This window comes from Paroedura picta, chromosome 2 (assembly GCF_049243985.1).
Source record: "Paroedura picta isolate Pp20150507F chromosome 2, Ppicta_v3.0, whole genome shotgun sequence".
Classification (NCBI taxonomy): domain Eukaryota; kingdom Metazoa; phylum Chordata; class Lepidosauria; order Squamata; family Gekkonidae; genus Paroedura; species Paroedura picta.
In genome coordinates this window covers 143338325-143354696 of record NC_135370.1, presented here as the reverse complement: position 1 = coordinate 143354696, position 16372 = coordinate 143338325, and the positions used below count along the sequence as shown (strand labels likewise).

The 16372-nt window shown below is 43.6% G+C and overlaps 1 long non-coding RNA gene across 1 annotated transcript in view; it reads left to right on the top strand.

Annotated features, from left to right (window-relative positions):
• LOC143830491 (uncharacterized) overlaps window positions 1-16024 on the top strand; it is a 44921-nt gene extending 28897 nt beyond the window's left edge. The window contains exon 4 of the long non-coding RNA XR_013228491.1: window positions 15840-16024. This is a non-coding gene — a long non-coding RNA (uncharacterized LOC143830491). The remainder of the gene's footprint in view (window positions 1-15839) is intronic.
• Window positions 16025-16372: the final 348 nt, after the last annotated feature.

The following is a 16372-nucleotide window of genomic DNA, read 5'->3' as shown; positions in this document are numbered from 1 at the left end:
GTTTGAAGTAGAATCATCAGATTTGAAGCAGAGGTGCTGGTGTATCTCCTAAAAAACCCAACAACCCCAAGGTTGAAAAAGCTTGGACCAGGTTGTCCAATTCTGTGGGTTCCCAAAGAAGGTGTCCCTTCATTGAAAGGCATTTAAACTTTAAAGAGAAAGTTTAACATTTAACATTTAAATACCTGTTACAAGTTAACTCTGAAGACATTTAAAAGGCTCACAGTCCCTTTCAAGGCCTTCTCCAAGCTGAGTGTTCACTCTGAAGGCATTGAAAGGTAATGAAAGCCCTTTCAATGCATTTTAACTGTGACTTTAACCAAGAATTGGGATTTTTCAGGCTTAGCCATTTGGGATAGCTAAAAAATAGCAAAACTATATGCAGTTGAATTAATACACTAATACCCCCAAAATATCAATATTTGATGGTATTTTTGGTTCAAATTAGCTGATTAGCCCTATTTACTACTATATTTCTCTTAAGTACATTCTGGTGCCAAGCAGAATAGGTGTGAAAAAGTCTTGAGACCAAGAAGTAAAAATAAAGGGAGGGGGCTACTGTAAAATCAGGTGGAGGGAGAAAACTGTGGGAAAGAGTGAGAGAAATTAAGGAAAAGAGAGGGAAAGGTAGTTTTACCTTGCTGCAACCCCCTAACTGCTGCTTTATAAGATCTGATTGAGCTGGATGCAGGGAAAGGAAAAGAAAAAACTAGATGCCTTGGTTAGCAGGCTGCAGGCTGGCAGTTACTGCAGCACTCATTTGCCAAGGTTTCTTTTCCTGTTCCATTTTTGGATTAGTTGATGGGTTTAGCATGTTAAGCAAGTTTGCTTCAGTCTTGGAGAAAGGTAAGTCTAGCCCATCATAGAGTGCCTTTTCCTGTTTTCAGACTTCCCTGCTCCCCTAGTAGTGGCAACCAGAACTGAATCAAAAAGAAAATAGACAAAAAGGCATTCTACTGGATGTAGCATGACACTGGCTCCAAGTGCTGATCCAGCTGGAGTCTCAGTTATGGAACTCCCTCTCTATGGAAAACGAACTAGCTCAGATTTGAAATTCCTAATCTTTAGGGGGGAAATCACTCATTTTTATTCCAGAAAGCTGTTGGAAATTAAAAGACATTCTGCGGACTCTTAAACATGAGCTGGTTTATTTTAGCATACATTTTCAGGGGTTGGAGCCCCAGCCTCAGATACCACAATAAATCAGTTTAGTCTTTTAAGGTACAGCAACATTTCTCTTAGGTTTCACTATTGTAGACTAACCTGACTGTCCTTCTGGATTGTTGTATTTAATGTTAATCTTAAATGACTGATCTTTTAAAAAACATAAATATATGAAAACAGATTTTCTGCAACTGTTTTTATATATTTATGTTTTTTTTAAGATTTGGGTCTCCCAAAGTGAGAAAAGTCACATATACATCTTAGTGGTTCACCAACTATGTTTGTGCTGCTGACTTGTTCATTGACTCACGTTCATTCTTTTTGACAGCATTCCTGCATACTTCTTGTCCTTCTCCAGAGGCTTTGATAAAAACAGTGGTTGTTCAGCCACCTTCTAATGCTCCAGGTTTAATTCCATTTTCTATTTCTACCTGAAGAATTCCCAGTGTATCAATCTATTTGTGGCTGTTGGGCACTGCAAGTCCTTCCCCCCACCCCCGAGAGTTCCCATTACACCTCCTGCTGCCTGTCCAGCTATCTACATTTATATTTCTATCTAGAGAGAGAAGAAGAGCTGTTTGTTTAAATAGCTTGCTTTTCACTACCTGAAAGAGTTCCAGAGTGGCTTACGAACACCTGTCACTTCCTCTCCTCACAACAGACACTCTTTGAGCTAGGTAAGACTGAGAAAGTTCACATAGAACTGCTCTGCAAGAACAGCTGTAAGAGAACTGTGACTAGCTTACGGTCACCCAGACCGATTGTGCATGAGGAACTCAGCCCAGTCCAGTCCAGGGAAATCCTCACAGCTAATTTCCCCTTTTAATTGGGCAGGGATCCTTTTTCTTACCCTAAAAGATTTCTGCCTTTTCCTGTGGCCTGATTTGGAAGACTCAAACCACTACACAAATCATCCTGCCAAATATCATTCCCAATTCTCCTGACTGTGTAGCTTTCATTTTATGCACAATCCAGACAGATTAGTCCAGACGGTGTTCTCTGACTAAATTTATGCTCAGAGTAGATGTTTTACAGCTAAGGCACAGAGAGATCTTCTCTCAGTGCAATTTTCTGTCAGAATACTTCCCTCCACACACAGCTCTCATGTCACTTCTCACACAGCTGATGCTGGCCAATCAGAATGCTTGGAGAAGCCTGTCACTCAAGCGCTCTGCTTTCTGTCGCTTCAATACTTGGAGTCTGGTTTTTAAAGTGCTGTCCATCATGCCTTTAGATCATAACCTATTTACTGAGCACCAAATAACTTCCAGTTTGCCCCTTCATTCCAGTTGTTCAGTCAAATGCATTATTTAAATGACCTGTAGCAGAACTTCCTTCTCTCTGTTGCAAAATGTTACAAATTAGTCCTACAGTCACCTAGGGCATGATTGGTTTTTCCAGAAAAATAACTATAATTTGCACAAGGCAATGCAAGAACGTGCATGCACAAAGTGATTACAATCAAGACAATTCAATTGCCTTCCTCTTAGCTTTCATGCAGGCATGATGTGCCAAAAATGCTGTGATCAGTATATATCTTTTGTTAGTCAAACAAGTTTTTAAAATGATTTTTGTGGACAGTGGAGAGGAACATAACCAGACTACTCATGAGGCAGTGCAAGTCTAATTTTTATCCAGATCCAGACAGCTTGGCAGCCATTAGTGAGCACCAATGGATACTGCCATAAGGGAAACGTAGACACTTCCTAGTAAAACTCAAAACATGTATGAGTGGGTGTGTTTGTTTAGCTTTTAATAAAGAGGCAATCTGCAGATGGGGAGCTGGTGCTAGCAGACACAGTTAAGGTTGCCAGCTCTAGTTTGGGACATCCCTGGAAGTTTGAGGGAAGAGCCTGGGGAAGATAGAACTTGGAGAGAAAGATTGACAGGGATGTGCTGCCAGAAGCACATTACCATTCTAAACTGGATGCTATTTATTGTTGGCCCAATTTTGAGTAAAGAGATGCAGGGATGGGGTTTCATACAGCAAATTTTCTTCCATTAATGAGCCATCTCTGAAGCACTATGGTCATTTCCCCCACACACACAACACACTTTTTGCCACCTTATCTTCCTTTGACTCTTAAAAAATGCTCTAAGTGCTATAATGCCAATCCAATATAATGCTATAGTAGCACTATTGAGATGCCTTGACTCCATTGACTTCACTGAAGTGCTATACTAGTTTAGTGCTATAACACTCAACTTAGAGTTTTAAAAAGTCCAAGAAAGATCATGCAGTAAAAAGGGCAAGGGGGAAAATGGCATTGTAGGAAACTGTAAAAGTAAAGGTAAAGGTATCCCCTGTGCAAGCACCGAGTCATGTCTGACTCTTGGGGTGACGCCCTCTAGCGTTTTCATGGCAGACTCAATACGGGGTGGTTTGCCAGTGCCTTCCCCAGTCATTACCGTTTACCCCCCAGCAAGCTGGGTACTCATTTTACCGACCTCGGAAGGATGGAAGGCTGAGTCGACCTTGAGCCGGCTGCTGGGATCGAACTCCCAACCTCATGGGCAAAGCTTTCAGACAGCTGCCTTACCACTCTGCGCCACAAGAGGCTCATGTAGGAAACTGTATGGTCATTTTAAACACCAAACCAGGGTTTTAGAAGTGCAACAAAGGGGAAGAAAATGAAAGAAAGCAGTTTCCCTCAAAAGCAACTCAACCATGCTTTGCTTATCCCATGCAAACAGGTTTGCATGAATAGGTAAATAAATTCCACTAGCATCCAGTTACTAAAATGGGTCTGTCTGAAATGACAGGAAAAGATCAATCAGGAACCAGTTACTAAAACAGAATACGAAGACAGTTTGCCCTCTCAAGCTGCCATTTCCTCCAAGGGAACTTATCTCTGTTGTCTTGAGATCAGTTGCAATTCCAGTATATGTCCTGGCTCTCCCTGGACATGGGCATCCTTAAATACGGTGGAATCAGTGGTTGGGGAAGGCAGCAGCAGTGGTAACTCTAAGACCATTTACGCACTGGGAACTTCACTGCCCCAGCTCCCATGCAGGAGCAAAAATCGGGGGCAGATGAGGAGCACCGGGCCAAATGCTCCCCCGTGTGGGTGCAGGAAGAGGTGGGGCAACCTGCCACGATTAAAACTCCAGGCTGAAGCTCGGCATGAAACCTCCAGTGCATAAACGGTCCATGAGCTTGTGGAGGGACTTTAGTGTTCTGATACAGATAGGGTCGCCTACCAATGTGCCTAGAGATCTCCTGTAATTACAGCTGATCACAATAATCAGTTCTCCTGGAGAAAATGACTGCTTGGGAAGGTTGACTCAATGGCATTACACCCTACTAAGGTCCCTCTCCTCGCTAAACTCCAAGCAGGCCTCAAGACAAAGCTGTGAATGAGCACATTACTATTAAAATGAATGACACCCAACTATTTAAAAACTTAGGTCTCAAGACCCAGTTTTTCCTACTACAAGAATGTGTGTGCGCACGTGGAAGACTAGTTCACAAAGAGCCATCAAATTCCTGATACAAAGGATATTGAAAAGGGATAAGAATTAAGATTGCACTGGAGAAAGGGCTTTGGTATAAGAATCACTCAACCAGGAGCAAAAGAAGTCTAAAAACCATCTGGGGAAAACATCCCAGATGTACTTTTAGGTCTGTGAGTCACCTACACCACTTTTCCTGTGATTACCCATGTCTGATATAAATGAAAGTAAAATATAAAAAGCCACACATTTTAAGCATACATAGAAGTATGTGAATAGCTAAATCAACTTTCTTGCTGGTACCAATTCTGCTCATCAGAAGCCAACAGAAGCCAACTCTAGAGTCAATGGATACTAGATTGCAGCCAAACTGGTGACCCAAAGTCTCTGATTTTACTGGCATTCAATATATGCCTTGATTTTTTCATTCCAAAATACAAATGCAGCTTCTTGAGCTGCTTATCCCTTAGCAGCATTATGCCAGGTTGCCTGTACCTCTTCTCATTTTGCTAATTAATTACTGGAAAGAACAGCAGTGACAGCCAAACACGTATCAAATGATTAAAGAACCAGCTTCTCTCGGGAAGCAAGCAGTTGACATTCTGGACCACTAATTCATTCCAAGACATTCAGGTAGAGTATTAATAGGGAGAGAATGTACTCTGTGTTCTGTGCTTCCTTATTATTTAATTGATTTATATCAGTTATTATTATAGAGGCTATTACCATATTTTATGTTTGTGAAGTTGATGTCCGTGTGCAGACATCATGTGCAGATGCTTAAAGGGAGGAAGGGCAAAGGAGGAGAGGATGTCTACTAATGGTAGCTTTACAGTTGCAGAGAAAATGGTTGAATGACCCCCCCCCCTTCAAACTCCAAAAGTCAATCTTGAGTGAGAGTTGTGTATGTGGTTATGGTACAGCTACAAAATGTCCCTGATTAGCACCAATCCTCAACCTGCAGGCTGCAGAATAATGATGTTGGCTGAGTCAGTTCTCTTACCCAAGAGAGTCACAGGTTGGTTGAACTTGTCCTTTGTGGTCTGGAGTACATGCCCATGAGGGAAACCCTGATAAAACCATTCTACAAGGCACAAAAGTATGGCCAACCCTGCCATGACTAGCACCAGGTATGTGTTTATTCGAACACAGGGCTAGTTTTCCCCCCAGGTATGCCATCAAAGAAACAAAAGGAAGTCAATTTATATTTGCATAAAAATCACAGTTAAGCCCAATCATTTTTAAAATGTGTATATTATTTTGTGAGAGAGGTCATCTTTCATTCTGGATCATCATCCTTTTGAGTGAACACAGTTCAAGAAGCAGTACTGGCTTCAGAAGCATTTATCTGCGAGGCCAATGTTTCCCACAACACATACACTGGTGGAGAAGGGAGTGGAATCAAGAAAGCCTCCTATGATCCCAGTTGTTCCCCCATGACCGATTATGCACAGGGTGGGTAGTCTGGGGTGGCAGCAGCAGGGCAGTGGGGCTAATCCTTGATTATGCATGATGCTGCCACCATCCCAGCCCTGGCCTACCACAGCACCCCAGATAGCCCATGACATGCAAATGCGGGAACTCCCACATTCCCTGTGATACTGGGGGCACCATCCGTGGCCCTCTGGAGCCAGCCACATGCATAATCAGAAGAGCCGGGCCTTTGGGCCTGGCTGCACGCCAATCTATGGTGTCCCTGTAGGGACAACACATGCCCCTGTCAGCTCTGTGGAGCTGCAGAGCTGGATGGGGCATTCCTTCATCTCCACCTTGATGGGAGAGAGGCATGCCACTCCCCTGCTATTGTGCAGTCGGGAGGCTCTGTCCCCTGCTCCCCCCTGCTGCCGCTGCCACCGTACAGCGCACTGAGCTCTTCCAGCCCCGGCTTAGTGTGCACTTGCAGGGCAGTCGGCATACACCGGGGGATTCTCTCTCCCATGTGTACGTGGGAAGCAGCAGGGCATGCCACCCTGGCATAAGGACCCGGCAGTAGCCTGCCATGGCTGCTGCTATGCATAATGGGTCACTGCAAGGCAAAGAAATGGGGCAATGGAATAAAAAAGCTTCTCCTGATATTCTTTCTATCCTGGAGAAAATGTATATTCCTACATATTTCTTCTTGCACATTCCTACTAATATTATTGGATCGTGGTAGCAAATGAAAAAAATGACTAAAGATCAGTTATTTTAAACCTAAGCAACACAATGCTGGACTACTTGGAAACTACCCACAGTACTATAAAATCCAGTTAGTAGGCTGGATCCAGCCAGTTTTTTCACTCAGTGCCCCTCCTTACCACAGTGCCTATCCCATGTGATTTTTGTCCATCCATGTTCCATGTTTTGCCTGTCAAAGGGAACCTCTTTTTCATTTTTCATACTGGAAAAGCTCAGGTGGATTCAATCTACTGAGTAGAAGTTTGCTTTTTCCATCTCTTTTGTGGCCATATGGATTTACATTAAACCCTCTTCGTCCATAACACGGTCCCAACTCTGTCCATATTGTCTCTTTCCATTGGTGGTGCCCCATCAACAAAATATCAGCATAAATTCACCTCCCTCCCTCCAAAGGCAACTTTCCCCCCTGCTTTTTAAAAATTCTGCAGATGTAGTAAAATTGAGCAGTGATCCTATTCCACTCATCAAGAGAATGGCAGTGTTAGCTATTAGTATTTTCTGCAATGCAGAACAATGATTTATTACCTTAACTGTACATGAGAAGTGATGTTTTTAGTTTCTAATTATGACTGGAGTTTCTTTTCTTGGGGTTTTTTCACATACAATTTTTATTTTATTTTTTTAAAGGACTACCATGATATCACTAAAGCAGTTGCATGTTTTACACTATCAAAACAACTGTTTGTGATGTTTTTCCATCAATGATACATGCAGTACACAGTTTGGGGAAATATATCTTTCTGTTTATCTATTATTCAACAGAGAAGTCTACTCATCATCTTTCATCTCTTCCCCGACTTCTTTGATGGCAATGTATACTTACAGTACAATCCTAAGCAGTGTTACACTCATTGACTTTGATGGGGTAACTCTGCTTAAGATTGCATTGCAAATTTCAGTTTGATGTTGCTTCAAACATGGTATTTGCCAGATACCTGACGAAGGAACCTTTGACTTTCCATAGCTTATACCATCAAAGTCTTGTTAGTCACTAAGGTCTAGTGGACTCAAATCTGGCTATTCTACTTCAGATCAACATGGCTGCCTGCTGGGGGTGTGGGGAGAGTCTAATTACATGGATCAGTTTAAGCTATGATGGGATAAGTAGAATCATAGAATCATAGTTGGAAGAGGCCATAAGGCCATCTAGTCCAACCCCCTGCTCAATGCAGGATCAGCCCAAAGCATCCTAAAGCATCCAAGAAAAGTGTGTATCCAACCTTTGCTTGAAGACTGCCAGTGAGGGGGAGCTCACCACCTCCTTAGGCAGCCTATTCCACTGCTGAACTACTCTGACTGAGAACATTTTTTTCCAGATATCTAGCCTATATCGTTGTACTTGTAGTTTAAACCCATTACTGTGTGTCCTCTCCTCTGCAGCCAATGGGAGCAGCATCCTGCCCTCCTCTAAGTGACAACCTTTCAAATACTTAAAGAGGACTATCATGTCCCCTCTCAACCTCCTTTTCTCCAGGCTGAACATTCCCAAGTCCCTCAACCTATCTTCATAGGGCTTGGTCCCTTGGCCCCAGATCATCCTCGTCGCTCTCCTCTGTACCCTTTCAATTTTATCCACGTCCTTCTTGAAGCGACGCCTCCAGAACTGCACACAGTACTCCAGGTGTGGTCTGACCAGTGCCGTATACAATGGGACTATGACATCTTGTGATTTTGATGTGATGCCCCTGTTGATACATCCAAAAATGGCATTTGCCTTTTTTACTGCTGCATCACACTGCCTGCTCATGTTTAGTTTACAATCCACAAGTACCCCAAGGTCTTGTTCTCACACACTGTTACCTAGAAGTGTATCCCCCATCCAGTAGGCATGCTTTTCATTGTTATCCAGTGCTGAATTTCTAGAAACTGAGACACTAGCACTCAACAGAATAAAGTTTGAGTTAAGACCAACAAAGTTTAATTCTGGGAATAAGCTTTCATGTGCTGATACTGATAAAGTGTACATACACACAAAAGGTTATACCCAGAGTTAAACTTTGTTGATCTTGGGTGCCACTGGACTCAAATTTTGTTCTGTTGCTTCAAACCTCCAGGAGTATGGCAACCCTCAAAGATAATAGGGCCTTCATCTTCATCCTTGATGGAGTGTCTCTTAGGGCAAAACACCAAACCACCTTCTGTTACATTTGGGATGTCCTCTGCTGCCCGGGTGGCAGGCGTCCCGTTATGGGAGTAGGATTATTTTCCACCATGTTGGGGTTTGTATCATTCGATGTGGTTTTAATGGGACTATTGTTGTGGGATTCTTCTTTTATACTGTAACTCACGATGAGCCAGTACGCTGAGAGTGGCGGGTAAGAAATATAATAAATAATAAGAAGAACATACTATAATAATTTGAAAACAACCTTGTTGATTATAGGTTCAAATTAGTAAGTTGGTTTTCTTTTAAATTCCTTCATTGGCTACCTACCTCATGATATATCTTTCTGTATTCAAGCTGTGGTCTTATTGTAGGGCGAGCTATCACATCAGGCAAGGACATTGGAGCAAAGAGCAGGTGCTGACCATCACGATACTTAATCTGTTATGCAAAGCCCCCCTGAAAAGGCCTCTTCTGAAAGATCTGCAGTTTAGGGGTAGATGTTCTGGTCCTGTGAAAACTGCTGCTATAGCACACTATTTTCAGTTACTGTTGTTGATGAGTGTGTTCTTTTATGTTTTGTTGTCATATACATACTTTTTATTTCCTCAAAATGGCTATAAGCTTTAATCGAAATAGTAACTTGAATAAATCACCAAAAGCAAAATCAAAGAAAGAAGCAAATTATATTGAACTAGCAAGAAAGCCCATTGCAACTAGGAATGCAAAGGGCACTAAGACCCAGGGGAAACTGGCAGGTGCAGATCTCTCTTGCAGCAGGAGCCATAGCAGGTAATCAGGGGTCGTTTGCAGTTTGGCAGGGCTCTCTGTGTGTCTCTCTCAGGCATCTGAGAGCAAACTGGCTAGCCTCCCGGGAAGGGAGGCGGTAGCTGGAGAGGGAGGGCTAATCAGGGTGGGATCAGCTTTGCCATCTTGATTCCATCTCGGACAGCCAGGACACTCTCCACCCCCAGGGCTGTTTAACAAATATTAAGAGAAACAAGGGATAAAGATATGGATGTCAGAGGATGGACAGAAAACAGAACAGTACACAGCCCTATTTCATCAGCTCTCAGAAGCTATGCAGGGTTGGTGGTTGGTGGGGAGACCACCAAGGAAGACTCTGCCAAGGAAAGCAATGGCAAAACCACCTCTGCTTTGCATTTGCCTTGAAAGCCCCTTGCTGGTGTTACCGCAACTCAGTTGTGAGTTTCTGGCACCTATGTACATATGTCAGTGGAGGCAGCCTCAAGCCACGCTTGGTGCATTGGTTAGGAGCACGGATTTCTAATCTGGCGAGCCAGGTTTGATTCCGTGCTCCCTCACCCGCAGCCAGCTGGGTGACCTCAGGCTCACTATGGCACTGATAAAGCTGTTCTGACCGAGCAGTAATATCAGGGCTCTCTCAGCCTCACCCACCTCACAGGGTGTCTGTTGTGGGGAGAGGAAAGGGAAGGTGACTGTAAGCTGCTTTGAGCCTCCTTTGGGTGGAGAAAAGTGGCATATAAGAACCAACTCTTCTTCTTCTTTGACAGAGTGCTGAACTGAGCTGCTTGTAAAATGGAGAACGCCATAATAACATCTCAGTGCAATGCAACTCAGCATGCAGTAGCTGGAAAAAAACTCTTAGCATCTCAGTGCAGCAAAAAGGTTGGGAGGCCTGCAAGAACAAAGGCAATTAAGAGTTGCTCTTTGTATATGTTCTTTGACATACCCCTGGTTTGGGATGAGGTTACTATCAGTTAAAAAATGAAATCGATCTCCTCTCTCCTAAAACGTATTAAAAATTATTGTCTTCTTGAATGGTAACTTCTGGAAGGGTGGATAGAGTGATCACTGTTATGCATAAGTGATCTCAGCAGAGAAATACAACTTTGAAATATGGATATTGATGCTGCACAGGCAATTTAACAACAGCATCATCCTCACAACTGTATGTGTGCACCCACATGCATATTTCATGTCACTTTGAAATTCTGCCACTTCCCTTGTTCGTCCTATTCTGTCACCTGCAGATACACTTCTTGCTAACCTTTATCTCACTGAATTCAGTCCCTTTAAAAATGGCAGGGGATTTCTTTTTACATCTGAAAACATTTCCCATGTGCGGAACATAATACGCTAATCAGCAAATACTAATACTCAACTTTCACAAACAAATAATATTTATTAAGAGATTAATGGTGAATCCTCTTCCTGATTTATGAGCTATGCTGAGGCATGCAAATAAATCCTTACCGCTAGTTTAGCTCTCAGATATGGTGCTGTAGTAAACTTACAAGTAGGATAGTAACTCCATTTTTTCACCTTGAACTTCAGCCAGTGTGCAAGCTACACTGTGTCGTAGCTATGACAGCATAGGGAGGAAATATGTTTTCCTGGGAATGTGGGGTGGAAGAATGAAAGGAATGAAGAGTTTAATTAGCATCCTATCCAGAGCTTGATCCTGCCTCTCTCAGAAGCTTAAAGTTACAACTGCACAACAATAAGAAATACTTGATTCTTTACAAGAATACATTTTTCTGGGAGGATGTAACCTAGGTCAGTGGTCCCCAACCTTTTTATCACCGGGAACCACTCAACGTCGGTGACCACTCACCAGGGACCACTCAGCACTCAGCCAGATTTGGTTTGGGGGGAACATAGCTGGGGTGCTTGTTTCCCTACCTTAGAGGATCCTTTTAAGGGATTTTTGAGTGAAGGCTTGCAGGAAATATAACCATCTTGGGGGCTGACAGAGACCCTCACTCTCAAGTGACAAGGGATACCACACTGTGGCTTCTACCCTGTGGAAAACAATATCCTACCATGCCACAGTCCCCTCCAGCAGGCAGAGTGCACTGTGATGTCAAGATCCACTGCCCTATATTGCACTAAGGCTCTGTCAACTGAACCCAATACAGCTATGGTCATTTCACCTCCAGTAATGCCTCTGAGTTACTTAGTCTGTTTAGTCTTTTGACTCGCCCTCTCCCCTGCCTCTTCTTGTTTATTAGTTTTATTCTTATCAATTAAAACATTTGTATCTCACCTTTCTTGTGATTCAAGGCAGCGTAAAGGTAAAGGTATCCCCTGTGCAAGCACTGGGTCATGTCTGACCCTTGGGGTGACGCCCTCCATAATAAATATTAGAAATCTTTCCAAAAGATGGATGTATATTGTCCAGAAAGCACCATATTCTCCCTGTATAGAAATACCTGGCAATGAGAGATTGGGGAGTTGGGCTGAAGTATATAAAATAGACTATAGTCTTGCTTAGATGGCAGTCCTTCCTCAAAGAGTACCTCGTCCCAGGAGCCCCCTGTTTCAGCTGCTACTCGCATCCCAATTACATCTTCGTTAGCAAATAGGCAGCCTTTTGACAGTCACAGCAGCAAGCTCTGTTTCCCACTCCCAGTGCCACGAAGACCACCAGGAAGGCCAAAAGCAGAAGCAGTGATCAGTGGAAAGACAGCTGTCCCTGTGCAGAGTTGCTCCATTTTTTGTTCTAATAGGACTCCTTTTTTGCCGTTGACAGCCACTTGACAGACCAGAATGTAGCAGGAGGGGTAGTGGGGAGAAAGTTTCACCTGCTAATCTGCTTTCTGTCATGGAGTTTACAAAGAAATGCAGAGAATACAAAAAAGGCTGGCTGCTGTATTCTTCCATTATGCCATCAGTGCTCATTCCACTACTGATGCTGTTCAATAAGCAGGGACTTTAGACTGTTTATCAGAGTAAGCAGATAGGTACCTGCTTCCTGTTTACCCCAGATGCCTTCAGAGTAGGAAACATAATTGGAAGGAGTGGATGGCTCATGAACAAAAGAGGTGAAAGGGGGCTAGTGGAGGATAGGTTCATGAAGTGCTGCTAGCCATGGGAAGTAAAGGGAACTTCCACCCTCAAAAGCACCAAACGTCTGAAAGCAAGTGCTAGAGGCAACTTAAGGGGAGGCTTGGCCTCTGTGCCCTATGCATTGGCCCTCCAGAGCAATTGTATGAAATAGGTTAATAGACTAGAAGGACCATTTATCTAATACAGCATGTTTGGCTTCCGTTCTTATGATCCAAGCAGTATTTCTTTGATCACACAAAAAAGCTGTGCTGAATTTGAAGGGGAAGGCTGTTTGCATTCAACCTATTGCTTCTTGCTCCAGGAGCACACTTTCTCCAGTGTCTTGTGCAGAAGGGATTCATTGGAAGAATAGTATGCATGTCATGGGTTAGGTCCCTAGGTACCCCATCATAATTTTCTTTTCTGCTTCAGAATGGTGCTCTCTGGAGCAGGGTTCCATTCCTGTTCCTTTTAATTTCACTTTTCCATCTAAAATTATTGTTGCCAGGAAAAGCTACAAAATAGGGGAGCAGGGTTAACTTTATACCCTACCTATCTCCTCAAAGCAGCTTATACAACTCTCCTATCTTCCATTTTATCTTCACAACTACCCTGTGAAGTAGGTTAGGCTGAAAATGTGCCTTGTTGTAACATTTTCACCTCACAAGGGTAAATCCCACTTTCCCATTTTTCCCAGTGATTGTAACTTGCTCCTAGGCCGTTCACAGGCTTATTTCCTAAGAGCAGTTTCTATTATTGCTTGCCCAAGTGACTCCCTTCTCTCTCCCCCATTGCATGATTTTAGTATCCTGGAATGGTTGGTTCTTTAAAAGGGCCTTGAACCTGTTTCCGGGAACTATCAATTGGGTGATGGGATCTATATGTGCTGCTTCCTCTCAGTCAATGGGTTAGGTTCGGAACGACAGGATTCTTTTCTCCCTGTGGCTGTGTTATTGTGAGCAAGCTGCTGCTGTTTGGGCTGCCAAGAATTCAGATCATGTTGCTTAGAACAGGGGCAGTCAACCTGTGGTCCTCCAGATGTTCATGGACTACACTTCCCATGAGCCCCTGCCAGCGTTTGCTGGCAGGAGCTCATGGGAATTGTAGTCCATGAACATCTGGAGGACCACAGGTTGACTACCCCTGGATTAGAACACAGCCATCACTTCATTCCCCCCACCTCTGGGTTTATGGCACTCATTGTGCTGAAGAAGGAACTGTCAGTTTCTTCTGTAAGTGTACTTGTGCACTTTGTGGGAGAAATGACATCATTATGGTGCTCCAGCCATTGCCATGTATTGATCGACTGGTGCTCCATAACATGTGATAATATGGTTGGGGGTGGTTATAGGGTTCCTGGCACAGGGTGTTACTGCTCTGTTGCCTGTTCATGTGTTTGGCCATTTCCACATGGGGAAAATGTTCCTTGGACAACCTTCACACGTTGGCAGCATATAGAGCCCCCTCGACATGATGTTGTCTATATCCCAAGAATGTCCAGTAGCCAGGTCGCAATTTTGGGAATCCAGAAAACTGGATTTACCACACTAAATCACACAAATCACTGGTAAGCAACCAGGGATAAGACCATATTGAGGGGAAAACATGCAATAGTCTCACCCTAACCACCGTTTGAGCAACCAGGGATAAAAAGGTATGGAGGGGGAAACACACGATAGTCTCACCCTAACCACCATTGAGCAACCAGTGAATAACCAGGGATAAGACCATATGGAGGGGGAAACATGCAATAGTCTCAGCAGTTTTGTCCTGCCGTCGCACCCGCCCTCCCCTCTCCATTTCCTACTCCAAGTAATTTTTTTTAAGGGTGCAGTCTGTGTTGCAGTGCAACCGCAAAGCTACATTGTCAAATGTGAAATAAAATCCGCTTTAAAGTGTCCATGGTCTTTTGGGGATCAGGCAGGCAAAACACAGCCCTTTTCTGTTTTCTGGAGGTGGAGAATAAGCTGGGAAAGAGGGGGGGGACGGGTGATCCAGCCCCATTTGCCTGATCATACTGGAGTCTGAGTACCTTGTTTTAAAGCCAACCATTGGCACAAAATGTCATTTTGGGCTTCAGTTACTTGTCCAGCCTTCTAACAACTGGGGCAGGCAGAAACAGCCCTATCTGCATTTTCTGGAGATGGGAAATGAGCTGGGAAAGGGGGGGCAGCTGATCTGGCTGCCTCCTCCCAATCATACAGGGGTCTGAGCACCTTGTTTTAAAAACATTCATTAGCACAAACTGTCTTTTTGGGCTCCTGTTATCATGTTCAGGGTCTCAGAAATGCACCCATACAGAAATAAAGTAAAAAGAACAAGAATTAAAAAAAAGGGGGGGGGATGCTGTATCATTCTGGCATTTCTCCATAGCAATGGGACAGTGTTGATTTTATTAAAAATGCATCTGTGTTGTGGCATTACCGCATAGCAACGTGGAAGTGTCTTTTTTAAAAAAAATTAATTTGGGGCAGGGGGAGAAAGTTTCAGTCCACGAGAGAACTGCTGTGATTAACAAGCCAAGGAGTGGAGGAAGAAGTTCATGTTGCTTTCCTTGCAGCCTCGTCAGGAGGCAAAAAGCTGCAATGGGGCAGAGGAAAAATGCAAGAGGGGTCTTCCTGTGAGGAGGGCTGCAAATGCGAGATTTACCGTCCTGCATTTGTAAGCAGGAAGCCACTCGTATTTTACCCCTTCATGGGGAAATGGTCTTGGTTTTCCTGTCACTATCTTTGGACATTGCTACTGTCCCAAGATAAAGTAACAGCTAGCTGTGCTACTGTTTATTTTATTCATTTCTTGTTAAATAGAAGAAGATGATCTGGTTTTTATATGCCACTTTTCACTGCTCAAAGCAGCTTACAATCACCTTCCCTTTCCTCTTCCCATATCAGACCCTCCGTGGGGTAAGTGAGGCTGAGAGAGCCCTGATATTACTGCTCAATCGGTGCTTTATCAGTGCAGTGGCGAGTCCAAGGTCACCCAGCTGGCTGCATGTGGGGGAGCACAGAATCAAACCCAGTTCGCCAGATTAGAAATCCGCACTTCTAACCACTATACATATAAATGTTTGTTTGTTAGTTAGTTTGTTTCATGTACTTCATTTATGCCCCATCTTTCTCCCAAATAGGGATCCAAGGAGGCCTATGTCTTTTTCCTGCCTCCATGTTATCCTTACAATAACCTCTTGATGTAAATTGGGCTGAAGAGTGGGTGACTGGGCCAAGGTCACCCCAGAAGCTAACACAGCAGACTGGAGATTTGAGCCTGGGCCTCCCATATCCCATCCAACAACCTAACCACTACACCAGACTGAATGTCACTGACTTGTACAGCCTAGATTCAGATGGGTAGCCATGTTGGCATCATTTAAGACCAGCAAAGTTTTAATCTGGGTATAAGTTTTCATGTACACATATACCATGTATCTGTGCGCAAGAAACCCATATGCAGAATAAACTTTGTTGTACAGCCTAGTTAGCTCCTTGATATTGGTTCTTTTGATCAGTTTCTATAACACCTATTGTCTTGATATGCATTTCCTATGTTCCTGTTTTCTTACAAAAATTTAACCATGCACAGGCCAAACATCTGACTGGGCTAGATGGCTAGCAGGACTGGAGAAAGGGAGTATAGCAGGGTGGTCACATACAACACCGTCAG